General features: G+C 40.6%; 1 long non-coding RNA gene across 1 annotated transcript in view; it reads left to right on the top strand.

Annotated features, from left to right (window-relative positions):
- Window positions 1–15,026, top strand: part of LOC144340020 (uncharacterized) — a 33,221-nt gene extending 18,195 nt beyond the window's left edge. Inside the window, exons 3-5 of the long non-coding RNA XR_013415713.1 lie at window positions 8,377–8,488; window positions 11,434–11,480; window positions 14,057–15,026. This is a non-coding gene — a long non-coding RNA (uncharacterized LOC144340020). The remainder of the gene's footprint in view (window positions 1–8,376; window positions 8,489–11,433; window positions 11,481–14,056) is intronic.
- Window positions 15,027–26,772: the final 11,746 nt, after the last annotated feature.

The raw sequence follows: 26,772 nt of genomic DNA, 5'->3' as shown, positions 1-26,772 counted from the left end.
CATTAAACTAGATGCAGACTTTGAGGTTGAGATGGAAAATTTTATTATGGGGAAAAGGAACCAATTATTAGACATCTAATTTTACCAAATTACCTTTCAGCAGCTAAGGAGGTGATCAGATTATGTTGCTCCATAACTTTGTAATACATTACATTATATAAAAATATTTCCTAATATTGAATTCTTTGCATACTTTGACAAATCTTAATCATACAAGGCATTGCTTGATTCTATTTGTTAATAGCTAATTCAGGATTTTTGACTTGCTATTCCTAAGTAATCTTATCCATTTCTAAGAGCAATTCTCTCTTCAATTGCCCTAGTTCTAGCTGGACCTGGTTTCAGGGTCTCATCTCTTTTTGTTAATAAGTTAAAATGGAGACCAGACCCGGAGAATCCCTGAGCAGACAAAAGCAGTTAGGCCTTACAAATGACCTCAACCTTGCTTGATTTGCAAAGATAAGCAAGACTTAACTTGAGCTATTTCTTGTAAATGTTTAATATTAAATAAAAGCAGACCTTAAGCTCAACTAATAGAAGTAGCCAACAAACATAACTATGGACTTTACAACAGGGCAGACCAAATAATGTAACGGTGTAATTAGAATCAATAAATATTTTACTTCCTTCTGTGCCTATCCTATAAAATCATCCCTCTTCTATTTTTACCATCACCACATTTTCCCTATCACTACCTCCTTTCTCAGGCAAACATGACAGTTAACAAAAACTGTAGGATAATGAATGTTATTAAGGAGAACACTAGGATGTTTTAAGAGTGTATAGAGGATCTGCTAAACCAATAGTGGGGGTAGTCAGAAAAAAATTCTTAGAAAAAGCAACATTGTTTGAGCTGAAATTGAATAGTGAATAGAAGTTAGGGAAAGAGATTAGAAGTATTTTCAGGAAGAAGATAATGCATATTCCAAGGTAAGTGAAAACCTGGAGCTCTCAGTTAATCAAAGAAAGCCAAGGATGGCTAGATCCTCGAGGTGGGAAGTCAGATTGTGTAGAAATGAGGCTGGTGATTTGAGCAGATGATGTTTTACAGAAACTCATAACTAAGTTTGTATCCTGAATGTTTTATTATGGAAAATGGAAAAACACTCCAGTCTTGAATGTGGGTATGTCACAGTCAGATATGTGTAATTGTGGGCTGTGTGAATTATGAATTCAAAACCTTCTCCCTCATCAGGCTTTACATGATCTGAATTTCAGTTGCTTTAATTGTGATCCTCTTCCACTTGCTCTGCCTCCCACCAGCCCCACCCACTCAGTGCATGGAAACAGAACAAGTGAGTCAAAGCGAGCATAGAGGAACCCTGGCTGTAAACTTTGAGGTGAACCCACTGGGGTCACCAGCCCATTCTGTTTCCTTTGCTCATAAACCTGTCAGCCCCTACCCCATTTCCTTTCCAAAAACTCTCCCATAGTACCTTTTCATTTTCACTTGCTGTCCTTCCTGAGTTTCATCTCCCTGAGTATTCAGAGGCATTTGGTTTCTAGATGTTTTGTCAAGTGTGAAAAATAACTTCAGTGTGTGAAAGGAAACCACAAGACCCAGGGCTGCTATAGCAGCAAGCTCTGTCCTCAGAGAGGGTAGATAACTGTCTTATCCTGTGTGATCTGAAGGGGCTGAAATTCCCCTCTGTAAAACATGCACCCCATTGATCTGGAGCTGTCATTCCTCTCTCAGAGGTAAATGTTTTCTGTCAGGACAGCAGTTAGGTAAGGAGAAAATAATGCACAGGGAGATACTGAGAAGGAAGTCAAAGGAGCTGAATACAGATCAAATATTAATAGCTCAAGTGAAGAGTTAACAATTCAAGCCCTTGGCTGGGCACCGTGGCTCATGCCTGTAATTCCAGCACTTTGGGAGGCTGAGGTGGGCAGATCATGAGGTCAGGAGTTTGAGACCAGCCTGGCCAACATGGTGAAACCCCATCTCTACTAAAAATACAAAAAATTAGCCGGACGTGGTGGTGGGTGCCTATAATCCCAGCCACTTGGGAGGCTGAGGCAAGATAATTGCTTGAATCTGGGAGGCAGAGGTTGCAGTGAGCTGAGACCATGCCATTGCATTCTAGCCTGGGTGACAGAGCAAGACTCTGCCTCAAAACAAACAAACAAAAAAATCAAGTCCTTAAATGCTGGGGTTCCAGTGGAAGGTTTCTTTGATGTAGTCTGTTGCCCGTTATCTTGGCCACATCTTGTAAAAGAGATGACCTCTATAGTTTTAACTTGCTACAGATCTGGGGCTTGATCATCCATTAAAATAGCAGAGACTGCTCTATTTGCCTTTCTCTACCTTCTTCATCCTGCCCTGAAGTTATCCCACATAAATTTTTAACTGCTCAGTCCATCAGTGATCACATATACCCAAAATACATCCTCCATATTCTCACTGGGGTTCTGGAATTAGAACTGAGTTCCAATTCTTACTGGGCCACTAACTAGCTAAGTGTCCTTACTCAAACTCGAGCCTAATTTCCTTCATCTTAACATGGGAACAATTTAAACCATCCAGTAGAATTGTCTGAATTACATGGAAAAGTGCTTGTAAAGGATGAATTCCCAGTGGCTAGCAAAGAGGTTTTCAAGCCTTAGCCTGCATCAGAATCACCTAAAGAGTTTATTAAAACACAAATGGCTAGTCAACATCCCTGGAATTTCTGTATTAGTAGGTTTTGAATGGAGCCTGAAAATAGCATTTCTGACAATTCCCAGTAGTTTGGGAACCTCACTTTGAGAACCACTGCTCTTGGGCATTGCTGTATCATTTGCACTGTTGAAGTTGGGCCATGACTGGTGGAATTGGGGCCTGTGCCCAGCTACAAATAAAAGTTGGAGGTTTATTTCTGAGGCATCTCAACTTTCAGGGACATTTAGGCTGTTTCCTGATGGCCTAAAGCACCTCTCCATTTTGTTTCCTCTAGGATGATCTTAGATGAGAGGGTCTTATGTTGACTTTTCTCACCTAAAACTTTTACATTTCAGATGTTCTTTTAAAAACTCTCTTACGATCTCCATTTCAGCTGATTTAATCATAGGTGAGAGTCCTTTAACAAAGCTTTAGCTCAGTGGTTCTCAGACTTTAGCAGGCATCAGACTCACTTGGGGGGTTTACTGAAACTTAGATTGCTGGACTCCATCCCCAGAGTTTCTGATTCAGTGAGTTAAGGATGGAGCCCATACTTCCTAACAAGTTTCCAGTTCATACTGATGCTGCTGATCCATGGCCCACATTTTGAGAACCACTAGTCTAATACACAGTAAGTCTGAAAAGGAGCTAATACAATAAACTAGCACCCCTGGGGACCATCAGAATGCCTGGGCCATTTACATGAACTCCAAGTAAGGTTTAAAATCTCTGATGTGTCTGTCATGTGGCAGAGGGTGGAGCAAGGGGAAAAAGAAGAAGAAACCAACCCGGCATCATTTCTACAGATGTCTTCCCATGTTGCTGAGGAAATGAAACCAGCACACATGGAGAAATGGAGTCCAAGAGGCATTGTCTGATTGACAGACAGCAGAGGATCAAAACTCTCAAGTTGTGGAGGTTTTCATGCAGGAGTTTTGCACTAGAGGAAGGGAGGATTTGGAAATGTGGAGAACTTTGGGGACAGACAAATAGGTGGAAGGAAATAGTGTGAATGTCTTTAAGGTAAAAATAAGCATTGCCTTTAAGGTAAAAATAAGCATAGGCAGACTGCCAGTAAACGGGTACCCCTCATAGAGCTGATACAGCTACCACTTAATTCTTTCTGGCTCAGCCCTGGGTTTTATATCTCCTTCTCTAATGCTTACAGTAACAGTAGGAAGTAGAAATTATCATCTCCATTTCTAAAGAAGTAAAAATAAGGCTCAGAAAGATGAGTAACTCGACCAATGTTACTCAGAGAATGAGTGTAGAATCAGAGATGGATTCTACCCCATCTCTGTTCCATTCTACCCCATTCTACCCCATCTGTCTACCCCAAGCCCCTTGCTGTGACTCTCATAAGGTAGTAGAATAGAAGCAAGGGGGCTGTGAAGAAAGTTTGCAGCCTGATATAAAAACTGTCAATTTCAGGCCAAGAAGTGTGAACTGTAACCTAGGTGATCATGGCCTCTTGAGCAACACACATGGTAGGTCTGAGCTACATAATCTTGATCTGTTGGGTGCAGACTAATTAGAGAAGTGAAGAGAGAAGTTCTTTCTGGCTACAGAAAGTCTCCTTGTTCTTCCCCCTTTCCTGCCTCTCCTTTGCTCCCTAAACCCTGTACTTCACTCTCCCACTGTCAGTTTGTGCCTCTTTCTGTCTCACTGCTCCTCCCTCTTTCCTCTGTCTTTCTTGCGTGGTGTCCTGTTAATCCTGATCCCAGCTCCCAGCCCCACTACCTTAGGTAATATTCAACCTTATGGGACACCCATCCCTCAGTCCCACCCTGCACCCAGAATTAGTGGGTTCTGAAGGTCACAAAGTAGAGCAGAGACACTGGCTTTCCCGAAAAGGCCACTCCAGACCCTGCCTGTCTGCTCTTAGAGCCCGCTCTGCCTCCACCCAGAGAGCACATGTGTACACACCATGGCAGGGCCCAGCCCCCTCCCAGCTTCTCCAACTTTTAGGTCTTATCCTTTCTGAGTTTAGCATCTCTATGGGAAAATGCTTTAGGAGTTCATTTAATCTGGAGAATAGGCAATGATTTCTGTCTCTGAGTGGTGGAGAACATTTCAGGGCATAGGCAGACTGCCAGGCTAGAGCATTCAGAGATGGTTGCAAAGCCCCATTGCCTGTAAGCATGACTCATAAGACATTCTCATACTGTGACAGAAACTGGAACTTCCTACCAAGAGAATTTTATTGACATTAACAAAGGGAAGGGTATCAATTCCAAAAACCCTCGTTGTACTGCATTAAATTATGTAGGGAGTTTCTCCCCCTGCCTCCCCCGGCATTGTCTCTGCTGCGGTGCATCGACACATTCATTTTTTCCTTCTCTGAGTGGCACAGTAGCACCCATCAGGACTGTGTTTGCATCAGTAGGGCTCCTCACTGGCATGGAGGCCCTGGTTTTCCACTGGAGCCCATCAGCATGGACTTTGCCATTAGCGCTCTAGCACCTGTGCCTCCCACAGACAAGTTCACCACCTTGTGGAAAGAGCAGCAGCCCGGGCGTCAGGAGATGAAGGTGGTGGGTAGGATGCTTGTTTTATGGTTAAAGTGAGAATTGCAGGACATGATCTAAGTTCTCTTCCCACATCAACATCCGAAGTTCTCTGATGTTTCTGACCTTACCCAGTGAGCATGAAATTCTATTTACCCATTAGCACAGCCCGGCCAAATGACCCATCAACACAGACTCAGTTCTCAGAGAGCTGTGGGAACACAGCTGAACTGCACAGGGCTGGTTCTGAGGACCTGTGATCCCTAATGGAGACTATACCTGGTGACCAGACCAGGAGAGTGACAATGCCAACCCTGGGAGGTGTGGAGTAGAGTGCCCTGTCCAGGAAGCTATGTTCATAAAAGCCATGAAGTCCTGGGGTCTGACCCCTTTGGTTCCACACATTGTTGACTTGCAGAGACTGAGGGGCCGGTATGTCGGCTTTGTCCCTGTCTTGGTGCAAAATAACCAAGGAGGTAGGTTGTGCTGAGAGACATGGGCACTCAGCCCCCATTTCCTCATGTTCCAATCCCTGTCTCACCTCGCCACAAACCATACTGTTCCCTTGAAAGCCCCTGGTTTCTGACCTATTCCTCAATATCATGGGGGGAGCAAAGTGTGCCCAGGAGGGTCAGGACAGCAAGAAAAGGCCTCAAGAGTCAGGATCGCCTCCACCCCAAGGGCTTTGCACTTAGGTTTGGACAATGTCTCCTCCTAGTTTCAGTTCTTCCTTTGCTTTGGCAATGTAGCATTTTTCTTAAACCAGTGTTACCCACCATTTGCAGAAGCTTGTACCTCTTTATTATACAGTGTATGGGTTTTTTTGTTCTTGTGCATCTCAGCATGTCCCCAGGAAGTCTGTGGTCTACTACTGATGTCAGCCCATTTCCCAGAACCTTCTCAAGATATGAAAGCAAGACTATTTATTGTAAATTTACCTGTGTATGCAGCAACACTACTTCCTGTGGCTGCAACAGCCATTTCCTGTCTCACCTTCTCCATCTATTGTCTTAGCCTTCACATACAGTGTGGTTTCCACACAGGACAGAGTTAGAATTGGGGCCCCTGTCCCCTCCCTGCACATGGGATGTGCCCTGGATGACTGGAAGGCCAGACTGGGATGAGGAGGAGTCTCTCCATGGAAATCTTGGGGAATTGTGCTCAGGCCCCTCTGTAGACCCTCCTCAGGCTGGTGCTGACCCAAGGGTGACAGGAGAGTTTTTCTCTGAGTCTGCGGACCCACACACGGCCTCATTCAGACAGACACAGCAATGACCATTTCTGACTTCCTCAGGAGTAGGCAAGATGACCACTTAGTTGAAGCATGTGCCTCTGCCCTAACCTGCCATGCAGGAATCTGACAACTGAGTTCTGAAAGCCTAAACTGCTGACAGTTTTAGTTTTAGATTTACTGCCTGTTTGGAAGCAATGATAACCTACATTCTTTCTTGTTTTATTTTATTTTTTTTTGTTTCAGGATATATGTGCAGGCATGCAGGTTTGTTACATAGGCAAATGTGTGCCATGGTAGTTTGCTGCACCTATCAACCCATCACCTAGGTATTAAGCCCAACATGCATTAGCTATTTATCCTGGTGTTCTCTCTCCCACTGCCCCACCCACAGGCCCCAGTGTGTGTTGTTCCCCTCCCTGTGTCCATGTGTTCTCATTGTTCAGCTCCCATTTATAAGTATGGACATGCGGTGTTTGGTTTTCTGTTCCTGTGTTAGTTTGATGATGATAGTGGCCTCCAGCTCCATCCATGTGCCTGCAAAGGACATGAACTTATTCCTTGTTATGGCTGCATGGTATTCCATGGTGTATATGGCCACATTTTCTTTATCCAGTCTATCACTGATGGACATTTGGGTTGGTTCCAAGTCTTTGCTATTGTAAATAGTGCGGCAATAAACATATGTGTGCATGTGTCTGTATGGTAGAATGATTTATATGCCTCTGGGTATATACCAAGTAATGAGATTTCCAGGTTGAATGATAGTTCTTCTTTTAGAAATTATCTGAATTTTGGTTTGTGTAAATTTACAATCTACGTGCAATACTAACTAAATCAGATAGCTTTTATAGTTTCACATGTGTACATAGGTTCTCTCCCAGTCCCTTCCATACCCACTAGTTATTGAACTTTCTAAACTGGCATTGAAACAATGTCTCTGGCATACGACAATGTTTCGTTGCACCAATTTTATAAACTTAGGCAGTGCAATACATGTTATTTTTCTGAAGCAAACCAAAGGTAAATTTCTCAAGGTTCTTGCTGCCTTGTTTAGCAGCATTTTATTGAGGATCTTTTATACATTTGTACTAGATAAAAATAAACCAGATTGCAAATCCTTTTTTAAAATCTTAAACCATGTACCAGGTTTTTGATCCAAATTGTGTAAGATAAGTTAAACTTAAATTGCATTCTATTAACCAATATGAGTGTATTTCTGTAAGCATAGTTATATTGAAACAAAGTTTTAAAAAGCAAAAAAAAACAAAAAACAAAAAACAAAAAACCTCTGCATAGACCTATTTACACTGTGGAAAAGATAGGGTTTTTTTGTGTGTAAAGGCTATGGAATAAATTTTATTTACTCAATTTTTCATGTGTTATTCTGCTAGGGAAAATAATTTTTCTGTGTAAAGGGTATGTAACAATTTATTTACTTAATAATTTTTTTGTGTTTACTCTGCTGGGCTCTGCAAATCACATGTCCACAAGATAGTCATGAATCTCTGACCTCAGGCAAACTCTCCATCTAATGAAAATAATGTTTGGAATTAATTCAAGACCTATCACCAGTGATTCTTTATTGGAGCTCATGAGTCATCATGGGGACCCAGGGACTGGCCCACAAGGAGCTGGAGACCAGCCTAAGAGAAAATAATAAATCCTTAGGTGGGGCACAAGGAATACCTTAATATCATTCATTGCACAACTAAAGGAGAGGAGAAAATGGGCTTAAGGTGTGGACTAGAACAGACTGAATTTAAGTTTTGGGCAAAGTTGCTAACAGTGGGCACGGTTGGTAAATGTGTCCCATCAACTGCTCATGTGAGGTGTTTAGAGTGAAATCTGCCAGTCAAGTTGCTGAAAGATTACTGGACGTTTGGAAAATAACTATTTCTTCAGCATGTCTTTGAATTATTCTTTATATTATTTAATCATTTAAATAATTTTATTGTCCTTTTCACATCCCATTTGATCTTTGTGAAATGACACAGTGCAAAACTGGGCAAATGCTAAACACATGAGCAAAAATGGAGAAATGCCACTGGAAGATCTGAAAACTGAATTCACAGAGGCCTACATACATCCTTAAAATCATACCGTCAGGTGAGGCTGTACTGCACGATTTTCCCATGCGATAGCTCGCTACTCAACCCTCCACCCTATATGTCAAGACTGGCTGGGAAGGATAATGCCTTTGCGAGGTCTCCTTGGGGAGAGGGTGGGAGAGATGGCTGTACTGTCTCTGCTGCCTGGAGATTCAACCCTGACCTGCTCATGTGCATGCACTTTCTCAAGCCCGTTTCTCTCTCCCTGATACTCACATCACCTCCCATGTCCATGCTTCAGGTGTTAGTGAATAGTTTCATGCGTGCTAAACCACAGGTTTTACAGAGTCTTGATTAATAAAACCCTAAATCCCAAGAGTTTGAAATGTAAGCACTGGAGTAGATTCCTGGAGGAGATACTTCTGAGGGTGAAGGGGGCAGATTAAAAAATTTGCTCTCAAAAACCGCATGGAAGTTTTTATGTGGTCCCAATCCTGCAGATGACCTACAGTGAGATCAAAAGTCAGAATTCCCAACTAGTAAAATGGGAAGGTACATTAGCTCACCTCATGTCACTCTCCTGCATGAACTCTAACTTCTGTTTTACTCGTGGTTGAAATCATCAAGCTTTATGGCAAAATTATCAAGCTTTCTAAGTACCGTTTTCAACCACTAGTCTTCTCTTGCTGTCATTACGCACTTTCATCTTTGGATATCTTATTTAGATTTCCCTTCATGGTGAAGAAATTTCTGAAACATGTACCCATTTGTCTGTTTTCTGCTTTGCATATCAACAGATAGCAAATTTCTTCAGATCTGTATAACTGCCAAGCAGCTTTTTTCTGAAGTCTTTATTTAGTTCATTCACTATTTTCTATGTACTGTATAATAATATATAATTATTTTACAAACTCCCTTCATATTCTTTGCTACACTCCACTGAACACTCCAAATTGCCAATATTTCCTATAGTCTAGTCTCTAGAATTGATCTTGTTTCTGTTAAACTTACAGAGGGTTGGGAATATTATTTCCTGTTGGATCCAGGGCTTCTGTTAAGAAAGCATGAGCTAAAGGGGCTTTTTTGGTGACAGGTTTTTTGCACCATTCGTTCTTATTGATTTTGGCTCAGCTAAAAGCTCCAGGTTATTTTCCATGGAAATTATCCTATTTAGAATGCCTCCAGTCTATTCTTCTAAGATTTATTGTTGGAAAAACTATCACTTAAGAATTTTCAAAATAATTATCCAGCTGGTTTTAGTGCAAGGGTTCATCTTGTCAATCTTGTTTTGTGTTATCTCCTTAGTATACCTCATTGCAAATATTATTTAGAATGGATTTTTTATTAAGAACATACTGGCTTCATAACCAACTGTATGGCTTTAACACATCCTGTGATGCTCAGTTTTTGAATATTTTAAAAGCAGATTTTAATATCTATTTAGACGATATCACAGGGATGTTAGAGGGCATGCTAAAACAATAGAGATAAGAGAACTTTAAAGATGATAAATTGCTTCATAGAGAGAATTCAGAAGAGGATAAAGATGACACTGTTGATAATTATTATCGTCACATCTGCAACATGGCAATATATGAATTCCAAACCCCAGAGAAGCAATTTAAATTCAAAAAAATTGTAACATACAGTTTTTTTTTCTTTTTCTTTTCTTTTCTTTTTTTTTTTTTTTTTGAGACGGAGTCTCACTCTGTTGCCCAGGCTGGAGTGCAGTGGCACAATCTCAGCTCACTACAAGCTCTGCCTCCGGGTTCACGCCATTCTCCTGCCTCAGCCTCCCGAGTAGCTGGGACTACAGGCACCCATCACCACGCACGACTAATTTTTTGTATTTTTAGTAGAGACAGGGTTTCACCGTGTTAGCCAGGATGATCTCGATCTCCTGACCTCGTGTTCCCCCCACCTCAGCTCCCCAAAGTGCTGGGATTACAGATGTGAGCCACTGCGCCTGGCCCACATACAGATATTTTTAGGGAAAAGAGAAGACCCCTTGTTCAGGGATTAGGACATCGTGGAATCTGTCCAGGGGCTTTGTCGTGAGAACGCCCACCTGTTAGCCTATAACCTGAAACAGCCCCTGAGAGAATTGTCTAGAATGTCCCATTCATCTTTCATTGTCTTTTCTATGCTTTTATTCATGATGTTGGTGTCTTGTCTCCCACACCCAAAGGCCCAGAGCTCACAAGCTCTCTTTAGGTATCTTGGTTCCCAAAGGGAAAGGAGATGGTAGCAGAGTTGGTGTCATCTCAGTCACCTGAGGCAGCTTTTCTATAAATGAGGTGGCTCTGGAAGGAGGAGGGAGCCTGGCTCTGAGGGTCTGAGGCTTCAGTCAGAAAACCTGGATGTAGAGGATGTGATGGGAAGTGGATGGACACTGGGCTGTGACAGAGCTGGCCCAGGTGACCATGTGTCCAGGAATGGGTCTTGGCTAGACTGTGGGGCACCCCAGGGAGGAGGGACCATGCTCCAGACCAGCACTTCTTACCTTACACCACCTGCCTTTGTCAGTGAGTATAAACTCATAAAGGAAACTGAGGCCATGGAGTCCGACATAAAAAGGGACCTCCAGAGCATGTTGCTTGCTGCAGCAGTCAGTGCGACAGCAGCCTTGCTTTCTCACAGAGGGGAAACTGTCAGCCCTTCCCTCCCTGCCCTTCCCATTTGATCTCATCTCAACTCAGCGGTACAGTTCATCATGGTGCCCCTTCCATGTGTACAGTGCTGAGAACACTGTTGAGAAGAGACAAGCTCAGTGTCGTTGGAGGGATAAGACGAGGCACAGGTCACAAATAATGGATAAAATAAGGCAGTCTTGCAACTAAGGACCCAAAATAAATGTGACAGAATCAAGGGCTGAGGGAGAGTAGTAGGAGGAATCCAGGCAGCAGGTTCCATATTGGGGGCGTGGGGAGGCACGTAGGTAGGCGGTACACTGGGAATCTCACACTGATGCTCCCTTCTCTCCTCCCCTCTCCTTTACCAAAGAAGCCTGAAGGCCACTCTTCCCTGACCTTTAGCAAGGAAGACTAAAGGTAAGAAGCTGCAGTTACAACTCCTAAGAGGTCGAAGTCAGTGACATTGGTAAATAGACCAATGACCCTACTCCATTCCATGCCTTCCTTAATCTAGTCACACCCTTTGTTTCCCCAAGATAGTTATGTGGATAAATTACCTTCATTTCTTCTGCTACTTTATAAACTTCTCCCTAAAATTTGAAATGAGGCTAGGAAATTTGTGTTTTATTTGAAATGAGATGAGGATAGTTCATAACGCCTATAATGAATAAGTTTATAGAATTTCAGGCATCAAGGAAATTAATGGCACTATTGTTCCCATCAGAAGAAATACTTTCATGCTGTATCCCAAATTGTATCCATTAAATATTTAATTCCTTTAAACTTTTCCATAAATATAGTCCTATTGTAAGCAAGACTAATGTTTTCAGAAACATACCAGGGATTGTATATCCATACTCAACAATTAATTTATTTTATAAACTTTTCTTTTTCTTTTGTCAAGTTGTTACTATCATGCAAATGTGTCCCCTTTAAGCTGAGGCACTCATTCTAACACTCCTGGCTCCTTTCACAGTATGCCTGGAACTCCAGCACTAACATTTCCCTGGGAGTTAGCACCCTAAAAGAGAATCCAAATTATAACACCGTTATTGAGGCTCAGCCTCTGCCCGTGGGTAGCACAAAAAGCTGAAATTATTGCTCTTACCTGAACTCCGATATTGGGAAAAGGGAAAAAGCTTAACATAATATATGGATTCTAAATATGCAGTTATCAGGTTCATGCTCATGCCGAAATTTGGAAAGAAACAGGACTACTAACTGATAAGCATTTCTCCATAAAGCATGGGTCTGAAATTCTTCAACTACTGGAAGCAATATACTTGCCAGAGGCCATAGCTGAAAGGAATTAGCCAGCTTGCTTTAGGCAGACAGTAAGGGAAAGGTCCCCAGAGAACCTCCAACCTGCCCCACAAGTGCTTATACCAGATGTTTTGTACATTTGAGGAAACTTGCACAGGGGGCTTGCCTAAACACACCAGCAGTGGAAAATTACATTCCTTAATACATGCGCAGTAAGGGAAATAAATCAATTTGGAGTGACTCAGTCTAAGGGCCCACGTGCACACTGGAAGGATGGGATGGAGCTGCCAGGAATTTGCACCTTAAGCCTGGGTATTCAACTGCGAAGGGTGCAATGGCAACCTGCTTTCGGGACCACTCTCTTTGCTGGGAGTTTTCCTTTTGTTTAATAAATTCTACTCCAGCCACTCTCTGGTATCTGTGTTCCTAATTCTTCCTAGTTGTGAGACAAGGACCCAGACCTAGCTGAGCTAAGGAGCAAAAACCCTGCATCATAATTATAATCCATTGTAGGGGGCGCCAAAAGGACTTAACCCCTGTAGCACAAGGAAACAAAAAGGCAGATGGGGAAGCCAAAGCAGCAGTTCAGGCTGCAATCTCAACAAATCCTAGCACTGCTTCCTTTCTATGATTCCCCAATAGAACCTGAATACATACCACAGGAAAAACAGTTAATAAAGGAGCAAGGGGGACAAAAACAAGGATCCTGGTGGTATATGGGATAAAAAGTGTATCTCTCTCAAACAGCCCAATGGAGAATTATAAAAATCTTCATGACTTTTTCCATATGGGAAGAGATGCCACTCTGGTCTGGTAAACAGGTTCTTCTTTGGGCCTAACTTAGGTTCAGTGGTTAAGCAGATCTGACAAACCAGCTCACTGTGTGCATTCAACAACCCAGGAAACAAAATGCCTCCTCTAATAGGACCAGTCCAGAGAAGGGGAACTTACCCAGGGGAAGACTGGCAACTGGACTTAATCCACATGCCAGGTTGTAAAGGATACAAATTTTTGTTACTATGAATGGACACCTTTACTAGCTGGGTTGAAGCTTACCCTACCAGAACAGAGAAGGCTAATGAGGTTATAAAGTTTCTCTGGAAGGAAATATTCCCCAGTTTGGGTTACCCCAAAGCCTCCAAAGTGATCACAGCCTTCTTTTGTCTCCCAAATAACTCAATGATTATTTATAACTCCCAAATAACTTTCATATAACTAAGGCTCTTGGAATCAAATACTATTTGTATTCAGCATGGAGGCCTCAATCCTCCAAGAAAGTAGAAAGGGCTAATCAAACTCTAAAACGGGCATTAGCTAAGCTACATCAGGAAACAACAGAAACTTGGATCAGCGTATTGCCCATATCCCTCTTAAGAATTTGTAATTCCCCAAGAGCAAAAATTAATGTGAGCCCATATGAAATGTTTTAGTGAGGCTATTTTAAACTAATGATCTAATGATTGATCCAGAAGCAGCTGGTTTAGTAAAATACGTAGTTAACCTGGGACAACTTCAGCAGGCTTTACAAAAGTTTGGAACTCAGAGGTTCCCTGTACCAGCAACTAACCAGCAAACCAAGGTCAGGCCAGGAGATAAGGTACTTGTTAAAACATGGAAGGGTCACCTGCTCAACAATTACAACCCAAATGGAAAGGACTGTTTTCAATTGTGTTGGCCATGCCTTCCATGGTCAAAGTACTAGGGTTAGATTGTTGGATACATCTTTCCAGGGTTAAGCCTGCAATATCTGAAGCTCTGGACCTGGAACTGGAGGCTCCCTCCTGCCACTATACCTGTGGACTTGTGGAAGACCTGAAGTACCTGTTTAAAAGAAAGCCAAAAGATAAGTAAATACCTACCAATTTTCCCTGGTGTAAAATGTTAATTGATTTTTGCTCCCTCACAGAAACTTGGGCAAGGGTTTCAGTCAGTTTTGGAACAAAATCCGAAATCAAGTCAAAAATACTCAACTGTCACAACTGGATCAAGCTAGCTGCACCTTTTATGACCAAGTACAAGGTTCACTGCAACCCACGGACACCGACCTAACTGCCTAGGGACAAAGAGCCAGGATTCTCAATAGGCAGGGACAACGCCCATGACCTATTGAGGCAGCTACAGAAAACTGATCTTCAGTCCCTCTGCCTCCTATAAAGATTTATGGGGATCATGTCTCTCAGCAGGAAATAAGACAGGAGAATAGGGAATTAAGGTAACCAAGGGTTAAGGCACACGCAAAAAACCAGCAGGTGCGGACAGTTCTGGCAAGATTAGGCAGCATAAAGGCCACATCCTTGCTCCTGTGATAACAAGACATAAGTTTCCACTTTATCCTCTGATTGGTCACAGGCCAATCCTTCATAAGGTGTAATCAATTGGAGACCTCTAAAGGGCACCTAGGTAGGCATGGTGGTATGCGGCCTGTAATCCCAGTTTCTCAGGAGGCTGAGGCAGGAGCATCACTTGAACTTGGGAGGCAGAGGTTGCAGTGAGCCGAGAGCATACCATTGTACTCCAGCCCTGGCAATAGAGCAAGATTCAGTCATAAATAAATAAATAAATAAATGGCACCTAGAGGTGTTACCAAGTTATTCTGGCTATGTGAAAACACTGGGGAGCATTGTAACAAGGAGATTCTTGAACTGATTGCTGGAGCTCACTCCCACGCTGTAAATCGTCTTCAATAAATCCGTGCTTTTGTTAGTTCCTTGCTTTGTCTTTCATTGCTTCATTCTTTTGTTACTTTGTGCATTTTGTTCAATTCTTTGTTCAACACTTCAAGAACCTGGACAACTCTATCAGTGACAACAGGATTGAACAAAGTAGTATGTATATTGCAAATAATGTTGCACAAACAAGTTATAAATGAGACTAGAACTTACTGCTTTTTAAAAGGATGTAGATAGAGAGATACAGAAATCAACGTAAGTATGTGGATTTGCATAGGTAAATATGCACGCATAGCTTTCCCAGCTCTGTCTGCTAAGGCTTAGAAAAAGTGACACCTTCTAGCAATGAGCACATCAAGTGCCCAAATCTTTGTTTATTACCCAATAACCAGAACCAAGAGTCCTTGGAAAAAGGATAGATTCCAGAGAATGTTTCTCATGTATAGATTTGGCAAAACTCCTAAAGTTTGACAGCCTACTTTCTTGGCAAAAGTATAGGGAAGACAGAAACTCTCAGACACTGAAGGGAAAGCGAAAGAGTTCATCTCTATGGGGGCAAATAGAGAAGGATTTACCCTTTGACACAACATTATCAAATTTAAGAATATGCCCAAAAATACACTGGCAAAAGCATAGAAAGAACTATGCAAAAGTCTCCTTGGAAGAGTACTACTTAAAAAAGCAAAAGACAAAACTGATCCCAATTACCATGAATAAGAGACTGGTAGGATGAGCTTAGATACATCCATGCAATGAAGTACTTAGTTGTAAAAAGTAGTGAAGACTATCTCTATACAGAGTTGTAAAATCATCTCCAGGATATATTGCTAAGTATTTTATTCAATTATGAGTTGAATAAAATAATGTAAGGAAAACTATCATTTGCCTAGTAAAGGGCACAAAATACAATTTTGCGTGTATATTTATTATATTTATATGTTATATATTTTCATATAGATATATAAATGTAAAGATGACAATAGAAAGATAAATACTTTGAAAACAAGCAAGGAAAGAAAGAAGGAAGGGAAAGAAGAAAAAAGAAAGGTGGAAGAAAGGAAGAAATTAAAGAAGAAAGCAAGAAAGAGTAACAAAGAAGGAAAATGGTTATCTGTGTACAGAGGGAGGGAATGAGGGAGCAGAAATGAGAACAGAAGCTGGACTTCTTTGAATTGACTGTTATGAAGATTTGATTTTAGAATGATAAAAATATTTGAGTTGAAGTGTGACTCTACCATGCTCACTCTTAACCATGCACTCTACAGCCTGTCCTTGGTTACTCTCTAGCCATGATTGTAAATTTTCATTGACATCATGTGTTAAACAGATCAGGGGAGGGCAAAGGAAATGATCCACACTTTCCTCAGAAGGTGAGCTGGGAGCAAGCCTTAGATTGGAGAGTCCATGGAGAAGGCTCCGCATTTTTCTGTGGACTTTTCCCTTTATCCCATACTGAGAAGCCAAAGATGAGAGAGAGACAGAAAAAATCTTTTTTAAAATTTTTATTTATGTATTTATGTATTTATGTATTTATTTTTGAGATGGAGTCTTACACTGACACCCGGGCTGGAGTGCAGTGGCGTGATCTCGGCTCACTGCAACTTTCCCCTCCTGGGTTCAAGCGATTCTCCTGCCTTGGCCTCCCAAGTAGCTGAGATTACAGGTACCCGCCACTGCATCCAGCTAATTTTTTTGTATTTTTAGTGGAGGCAGGGTTTCACTATGTTGGCCAGGCTGGTCTCAAACTCCTGACCTCGTGATCCGCCCGCCTCAGCCTCCCAAAGTGCAGGGATTACAGGCATGAGCCACCGCGCCCGGCCTAGAAAAATCATTTTGAAACTTTCCGAAGTGGGAGACAATTAGATCATCATAGCAGATGGGGGGCAGGACCAGATTGCGGTTCTGGACAGAACAGCTTGCGGAAGCTCGCATTGTGAATTTTAGCTGCAGATCAACTGTAAGAATAAGCCAGCAACCCTGCGAGGACCCCCCAAAGGAAGCAGACTGCTCCTGCAGGACCTGGGAGATACCCCAAATTCTGTGAGTGCTCCAATTGCAGAAGTGGGAAAGGGAGACCCTCCTCTCCCAAACACACAACAGCAACAACAACAAAGTGCAGGACCAGACAGATTCACAGCAGAATTCTACCACACATTCAAAGAAGAATTGGTACCCATCTTTTTGATGCAGTTCCACAAGATAGAGAAAGAAGGAACCCTCCCTAATTCATTTTATGAAGCCAACATCACACTAATACCAAAACCAGGAAAGGACACAACCAAAAAAGAAAACTACAGACTGATATCCTTGATGAACACTGATGCTAAAATCCTTAACAAAATACTAGCTGACTGAATCCAACATATCAAAAAGATAATCCACCATGATCAAGTAGGTTTCATACCAGGGATGCAGGGATGGTTTAACATATGCAAGTCAATAAATGTGTTATACCACATAAACAGAATTAAAAACAAAAATCACATGATCATCTCAATAGATGCAGAAAAAGCATTTGACAAAATCCAGCATCCTTTTATGATTAAAACTCTTAGCAAAATCAGCATACAAGGGACATAGCTTAATGTAATAAAATCCATCTATGACAAACCCACAGCCAACATAATACCGAATAGGGAAAAGCTGAAAGCATTCTCCCTGAGAACTAGAACAAGACAAGGATGCCCACTCTCACTGCTCCTCTTCAACATAGTACTAGAAGTCCTAGCCAGAACAATCAGACAAGAGAAAGAAATAAAGGGCACCCAATCAGTAAAGAGAAAGTCAAATTGTCACTGTTTGCTGATGAAATGATTGTTAACCTTGAATATCCTAAGGACTCCTCCAGAAAGCTCCTAGAACTGATAAAAGAATTCAGCAAAGGTTCTGGATATAAGATTAATGTACACAAATCAGTAGCTCTTCTATACACCAACAGCAACCAAGCAGAGAATCAAATCAAGAACTCAACCTTTTTTTTTTTACAATAACTGAAAAAATAAATAAAATAAAATAAAATAAAATTCTTAGGAATATGCCTAACCAAGGAGCTGAAACACCTCTACAAGGAAAATTACAAAACACTTCTGAAAGACATCATAGACGACACTAATGAAAACAAATCCCATGCTCATGGATGGGTAGAATCAATATTGTGAAAATGACCATACTGCCAAAAGCCATCAACAAAGTCAGCGCAATCCCCATCAAAATACCACCATCATTCTTCACGGGATTAGAAAAAACAATTCTAAACGTCATATGGAACCAAAAAGGGGCCCACATAGCCAAAGCATGACTCAACAAAAAGAACAAATCTGAATGCATCATGCTACCTAATTTCAAACTATAAAACAGTGTGATTACTGTTTTATAGGCACATACACCAATGGAACAGAATAGAGAATCCAGAAATAAACCCAAATACTTATAGCCAACTGATCTTCAACAAAGCAAACAAAAACATAAAGTGGAGGAAAGGACACCCTTTTCAACAAATGTTGCTGGGGTAATTGACAGCCACATGTGGGAGAATGAAACTGGATCCTCATCTCTCACCTTATAGAAAAATCAACTCAAGATGGAGTAAGGACTTAAGCCTAAGACCTAAAACTATAAAAATTCTAGAAGATAACATTGGAGAAGCCCTTGTAGACATTGGCTTAGGCAAGGATTTCATGACCCAAAAGCAAATGCAATAAAAACAAAGATAAATAACTGGGACCTAATTAAACTAAAGAGCTTTTGCATGGCAAAAGAAACAGTCAGCAGAGTAAACAGACAACCCACAGAGTGGGAGAAAATCTTAATAATCTACACAACTGACAAAGGACTAATATTAAGAATCTACAACAAAAACAAATCAGTAAGAAAAAAAACAATCCCATCTAAAAGTGGGCTAAGGACATGAACAGACAATTCTCAAAAGAAGATATACAAATGGCCAACAAACATATGAAAAAATGCTCAACATCACTAATGATCAGGGAAATGCAAATCAAAACCACTATGCAATACCACCTTACTCCTGCAAGAATGGCCATAATCCAACAATCAAAAAACAGTAGATGTTGGTGTGGATGCGGTGAACAGGGAACACTTCTACACTGCTGGTGGGAATGTAAACAAATACAGTCACCATGGAAAACAGCATGGAGATTCCTTAAAGAAATAAAAGTAGAACTACCATTTGATCCAGCAATCTCACTACTGGATATTCAAAAAAGAAGGAAAAGAAGTCATTATTCAAAAAAGATACTTGCACATGCATGTTTATAGTAGCACAGCTCACAACAGCAAAATCATGGAACCAATCCAAATTCCCATTAATCAAAGAGTGGATAAAGAAACTGTAGTGTGTGTGTGTGTGTGTGTGTGTGTGTGTGTGTGTGTATGTGTGTGTGTGTGTGTGTATGTGATGGAATACTACAAAGCCATAAAAAGAATGAAATAACACAATTTTCAGTAACCTGGATGAGATTTGAGACTATTATTCTAAGTGAAGTAATTCAGGAATGGAAAACCAAATATCATATGTTCTCCCTGATATGTGGGAGCTAAACTATGAGGACACAAAGGCATAAGAATGATACAATAGACCTTGGGGACTGTGTTAGCCAGGATGGTCTTGATCTTCTGACCTCATGATCCACCTTCCTTGGCCTCCCAAAGTTTTGGGATTACAGGCGTGAGCCACTGCGCCCAGCTGATTCTTTTTCAGTAATTAAAGGAATTAGAGTAGGTTTAGATTTGGTATCTCTAAATTGCCTGCATCACCCCCTCCAAAGGAATGCAGCTCATCGCCAGCAATGGAACAAAGCTGGATGGACAATGACTTTGACGAGTTGAGAGAAGGCCTCAGTTGATCAAACTTCTCAGAGCTAAAGGAGGAAGTATGTACCCAGCACAAAGAAACTAAAAATCTTGAAAAAAGAAGGGAAGAATGGATAACTAGAATAAGCAATGCAGAGAAGTCCATAAATGAACTGATAGAGATGAAAACCATGACACAAGAACTATGTGACAAATGCACAAGCTTCAGTAAATGACTTGATCAACTGGAAAAAGAGTATCAGTGATTGAAGATCAAATGAATGAAATGAAGCGAGAAGAGAAGTGTAGAGAAAAAAGAGTAAAAAGAAGGAAAAACTAAACATGGAAAGAAACAACCGGTACCAGCCATGGCAAAAACATGCCAAAATGTAAAGACCACCGATGTTAGGAAGAAACTGCATCAACTAACGAGCAAAATAACCAGCTAATATCATAATGATAGGCTCAAGTTCACACATAACAATATTAATCTTAAATGTAAGTGGACTAAACGGTCCAATTAAAAGACACAGACTGGCAAATTGGATAAAGAGTCAAGACCCAGCAGTTTGCTGTATTCAGGAGACCCATCTCACATGCAGAGACACACATACGTTCAAAATAAAGGGATGGAGGAAGATCTACCAAGCAAATGGAAAACAAAAAAAGGCAGGGGTTGCAATCCTAGTCTCTGATAAAACGAACTTTAAACCATTAAAGATCAAAAGAGACAAAGGACATTACATAATGGTAAAGCGATCAATTCAACAAGAAGAGATAACTATCCTAAATATATATGCAACCGATACAGGAGCATATTCATAAAGCAAGTCCTTAGAGACTTACAAAGAGACTTAGACTCCCATAAAATAATAATGGGAGACTTTAACACCCCACTGTCAACACTCCCATACAATAATAATGGGAGACTTTAACACACCACTGTCAACATTAGACAGATCAATGAAACAGAAAGTTAACAAGGATATCCGGGAATTGAACTCAACTCTGCACCAAGTGGACCTAATAGACATCTACAGAACTCTCCGCCCCAAAGCAACAGAATATACATTCTTCTCAGCACCACATCACACATTTCAAAATTGACCACATGGTTGGAAGTAAAGCTATCCTTAGCAAATGTAAAAGAACAGAAATTATAACAAACTGTCTCTCCGACCACAGTGCAATCAAACTAGAACTCAGGACTAAGAAACTCAATCAAAACCACTCAACTACATGGAAACTGAACAACCTACTCCTGAATAACTACTGGGTACGTAATGAAATGAAGGCAGAAATAAAGATGTTCTTTGAAACCAATGAGAACAAAGATACAACATACCACAATCTCTGGGACACATTTAAAGCAGTGTGTAGAGGGAAATTTATAGCACTAAATGCCCACAAGAGAAAGTAGGAATGATCTAAAATTGACACCCTAACATCACAACTAAAAGAACTAGAGAAGAAAGAGCAAACACATTCAAAAGCTAGCAGAAGGCAAGAAATAACTAGATCAGAGCAGAACTGAAGGAGATAGAGACACAAAAAAACCCTTCAAAAACATCAATGAATCCAGCAGCTGGTTTTTTGAAAAGATCAACAAAATTGACAGACTGCTAGCAAGACTAATAAAGAAGAAAAGAGAGAAGAATCAAATAGATGCAATAAAAAAAGATGAAGAGGATATCACCACAGCCCCACAGAAATACAAACTAGCATCAGAGAATACTATAAACACCTCTATGCAAATAAACTAGAAAACCTAGAAGAAATGGATAATTTCCTGGACACATACACTCTCCCAAGACTAAACCAGGAAGAAGTTGAATCCCTGAATAGACCAATGGCAGGCTCTGAAACTGAGGCAATAATTAATAGACTACCAACCAAAAAAATTCCAGGACCAGATGGATTCACAGCCGAATTCTACCAGAGGTACAAAGAGGAGCTGGTACCATTCCTTCTGAAACTATTCCAATCAATAGAAAAAGAAGGAATCCTCCCTAACTCACTTTATGAGGCCAACATCATCCTGATACCAAAGCCTGACAGAGACACAGCAAAAAAAGAGAATTTTAGACCAATATCCCTGATGAACATCGATGCAAAAATCCTCAATAAAATACTGGCAAACCGAATCCAGCAGCAAATCAAAAAGCTTATCCACCATGATCAAGTGGGCTTCATCCCTGGGATGCAAGGCTGGTTCAACATACACAAATCAATAAACGTAATCCAGCATATAAACAGAACCAAAGACAAAGACCACATGATTATCTCCATAGATGCAGAAAAGGCCTTTGACAAAATTCAACAGCCCTTCCTGCTAAAAACTCTCAATAAATTTGGTATTGATGGAATGTATATCAAAATAATAAGAGCTATTTATGAAAACCCACAGCCAATATCATACTGAATGGGCAAAAACTGGAAGCATTCCCTTTGAAATCTGGCACAAGACAGTGATGCCCTCTCTCACCACTCCTATTCAACTTAGTGTTGGAAGTTCTGGCTGGGGCAATCAGGCAAGAGAAAGAAATAAACGGTATTCAGTTAGGAAAAGAAGAAGTCAAATTGTCCCTGTTTGCAGATGATATGATTGTATATTTAGAAAACCCCATCGTCTCAGCCCAAAATCTCTTTAAGCTGATAAGCAACTTTGGCAAAGTCTCAGGATACAAAATCAATGTGCAAAAATCACAAGCATTCTTATACACCAATAACAGACAAACAGAGAGCCAAATCATGAATGAACTCCCATTCGCAATTGCTTCAAAGAGAGTAAAATACCTAGGAATCCAACTTACAAGGGATGTGAAGGTCCTCTTCAAGGAGAATTAGAAGCCACTGCTCAGTGAAATAAACGAGGACATAAACAAATGGAAGAACATACCATGCTCATAGATAGGAAGAATCAATATCGTGAAAATGGCTATACTGCCCCAGGTAATTTATAGATTCAATGCCATCCCCATTAAGCTAACAATGACTTTCTTCATAGAATTGGAAAAAACTACTTTAAAGTTCATATGGAACCAAAAAGGAGCCCACATTGCCAAGACAATCCTAAGCCAAAAGATCAAAGCTGGAGGCATCATGCTACTTGACTTCAAACTATACTACTAAGCTACAGTAACCAAAACAGCATGGTACTGGTACCAAAACAGAAATATAGACCAATGGAACAAAACAGAGCCCACAGAAATAATACCACACATCTACAGCCATCTGATCTTTGACAAACCTGACAAAAACAAGAAATGGGGAAAAGATTCTCTATTTAATAAATGGTGCTGGGAAAATTGGCTAGCCATAAGTAGAAAGCTGAAACTGGACCCTTTCCTTACTCCTTATACGAAAATTAATTCAAGATGGATTAGAGACTTAAATGTTAGACCTAAAACCATAAAAACCCTAGAAGAAAACCTAGGTAATACCATTCAGGACATAGGCATGGGCAAGGACTTCATGTCTAAAACACCAAAAGCAACAACAACAAAAGCCAAAATTGATTAATGGGATCTAATTGAGCTGAAGCACTTCTGCACAGCAAAGGAAACTACCATCAGAGTCAACAGGCAACCTACAGAATGGGAGAAAATTTTTGCAATCTACTCATCAGACAAAGGGCTAATATCCAGAACCTACAAAGAACTCAAACAAATTTACAAGAAAAAAACAGACAACCCCATCAAAACGTGGGCAAAGGATATGAACAGACACTTCTCAAAAGAAGACATTTATACAGCCAACAGACACATGAAAAAATGCTCATCATCACTCACCATCAGAGAAACGCAAATCAAAACCACAATGAGATACCATCTCACACCAGTTAGAATGGCAATCAGTAAAAAGTCAGAAAACAACAGGTGCTGGAGAGGATGTGGAGAAATAGGAACACTTTTACACTGTTGGTGGGACTGTAAACTAGTTCAACCATTGTGGAAGACAGTGTGGCGATTCCTCAAGGATCTAGAACTAGAAATACCATTTGACCCAGCCATCCCATTACTGGGTATATACCCAAAGGATTATAAATCATGCTACTATAAAGACACATGCACGTGTATGTTTATTGCAGCACTATTCACAATAGCAAACACTTGGAATCAACCCAAATGTCCATCAGTGACAGACTGGATTAAGAAAATGTGGCACATATACACCATGGAATACTATGCGGCCATAAAAAAGGATGAGTTCGTGTCCTTTGTAGGGACATGGATGCAGCTGGAAACCATCATTCTCAGCAAACTATCGCAAGAACAGAAAACCAAACACCACATGTTCTCACTCATAGGTGGGAACTGAACAATGAGATCACTTGGACATAGGAAGGGGAACATCACACATTGGGGCCTATTGTGGGGAGGGTAGAGGGGGAAGGGATAGCATTAGGAGATATACCTAATGTAAATGACGAGTTAATGGGTGCAGTACACCAACATGGCACATGTACATGTACCCTAGAACTTAAAGTATAATAAAAAAAAATAAATAAATGAAAATAACTCTAAAAACTTAAAAAAAAAAGTCAGGAAACAACAGATGCTGGAGAGGATGTGGAGAAATAGGAACACTTTTACACTGTTGGTGGGAGTGTAAAGTAGTTCATCCATTGTGGAAGACAGTGTGGTGATTCCCCAAGGATCTAGAACTAGAAATACCATTTGACCCAGCAATCCCATTACCAGGTATATACCCTAAGGATTATAAATCATTGTACTATAAAGACATATGTACACGTATATTTATCTTGGCATTGTTCACAATAGCAAAGACTTGGAACCAACTGAAATGCCCATCGATGATAGACTGGATAAAGAAAATGTGGCACATATACACCATGGAATACTATGCAGCCATGAAAAAGGATGAGCTCATGTCCTTTGCTGGGACATGGATGATTCTGGAAACCATCATTCTCAGCAAATTAACACAAGAACAGAAACTCCAACACTGCATGTTCTCACTCATAAGTGGGAGTTGAACAATGAGAACACATGGAACACGGAGGGGAACATCACATACCAGGGCCTGCTGTGGGGTGGGGGGCTGGAGGAGGGATAGCATTAGGAGCAATACCTAATGTAGATGATGGGTTGGTGGGTGCAGCAAACCACCACGGCATGTGTATACCTTTGTAACAAACCTGTACACTCTGCACATGTACCCCAGAACTTAAAGTATAATAATAAAAAAAGAAACAAGATCGTGACAGAGATTGTGAATTACATTCTTTGTAAATATGCTATGTTTAAGACATTAGGATACAGAGGACCTCCCTCAACAAAACAACAGAATACATTATTTGGCTTGCAGGAAGTGAGGGATAACACCATGTGGGAAATTTTTTTTAAATAACCAAATAAATAAGTAAGTAAATAAGTAAGTAAATAAATAAATAAATAAATAAATCTTAAACTGAAATGGCAGTAAAGCCATAAACTCAAAGGGAAGACTGGTTGCCCCAGGAGCAAATGAAGCTCTCAGCCATACTCTCTGGAGCCTAAATTTGGAATCAGTTGTAAAGTGAGTTGTAGATTGAGGAATTTCTGGATTAAGCCAGAAATCTGAAAATGGGGTTGAAGTGGTCTCAGTTTAGTAGTGCCAGCACCCCCTTGTCAGTTCCTGATAAAAATATACACAAATCCTCTTTGGAGTAAAGCCACCTTGATTTCAATCCCAAGGATTTCCATACTTAAGTTCACAATCAAAGACTGTGAATGTAATTCCAGAAAAGAAATCACCAAAAGTGAGAGTCAGCGAAAAAGAAAAACAAAAAATAAAAAACAACCCAAAAGAACCAACATCAGATTCATATGCTGTATCAATCAGGTTAGGCCAGATTACCTTGCAGTAACAAACACTTCCCAAGTCTCATGACTGACTGAACACTGAGCTGAATGATCCCTGGCTTGCTCAGTCAACCACAGGTCTGGCAACTCTCCAGGGTCAGCTTGCAGAAGATGGAAATGATTAAAATTCAAAATAGATGGTTAATTTCAATTATGGGTGGAGTAATAACATTCTAAATACTTTCCAAATACTTAGGCAATGGAATGGTAAAGATCAACACATGACTTTTAAGAATTAATCATGTTAGGCCAGGCGCGGTGGCTCATGCCCATAATCCCAACACTTTGGGAGGCCAAGGTGGGCAGATCACTTGAGGTCAGGAGTTCAAGACCAGCCTGGCCAACATGGCAACACCCTGTCTGTACTAAAAATACAAAATATTAGCTGGGCATGCGGACACCTCTAATTCCAGCTACTCGGGAGGCTGAGGCATGAGAATCACTTGAACCTGGGAGGATGAGGTTGCAGTGAACTGATATCACACCACTGCACTCCAACCTGGGTGACAGAATAAGACTCTGTCTCAAAAAAAATTAATTATGTCAGGGTATTTACAGAATAATTTAAGTAGAACATTAGAAGATATATATATATATAAAATATCACACACACACACACATACTATGTAACAATTTTAGTAAATACACCATGACTATCAACCAGAACAGAACAAAAGAAAATTAGAACTATTATGGTAGATTGAGTGGATTTTTTTAAGGGAATCTTAACATTTTAAAATCATGTGGTAACAATATCATCACCTATGCTCCTATGTTCTCAATTTCTTCCTTCAATGGCTTCCCTTTAGCCACAGTGATCAGACCTGTCAGTAAAGTCCTAGAAAACATGTTTTTGAGGATGCTGAGGTTTTTTCTCCCTTAGCCTCTGTTTAAAATATTGTTCTTCTCCCATAACAAGTGCTCTCTTTAACCCTACATAACAAGTGCTCTCTTTAACCCTACATTTTAGACATTATTTTGTATTTTCCCTCTTCTTATAGTGCAGATCTTCTAGAAGCTGTAACAATTGTCATTGCCAATGATTCATGCCTTACAGGTAATGAGTATCAGACCTTGTCCTGAGAGAAACTATTAAAG

This window comes from Macaca mulatta, chromosome 3 (genome assembly GCF_049350105.2).
Source record: "Macaca mulatta isolate MMU2019108-1 chromosome 3, T2T-MMU8v2.0, whole genome shotgun sequence".
In the NCBI taxonomy this organism is placed as follows: domain Eukaryota; kingdom Metazoa; phylum Chordata; class Mammalia; order Primates; family Cercopithecidae; genus Macaca; species Macaca mulatta.
The sequence above is the reverse complement of the archived record's forward strand: the minus strand, read 5'-3'. Positions and strand labels throughout refer to the sequence as shown.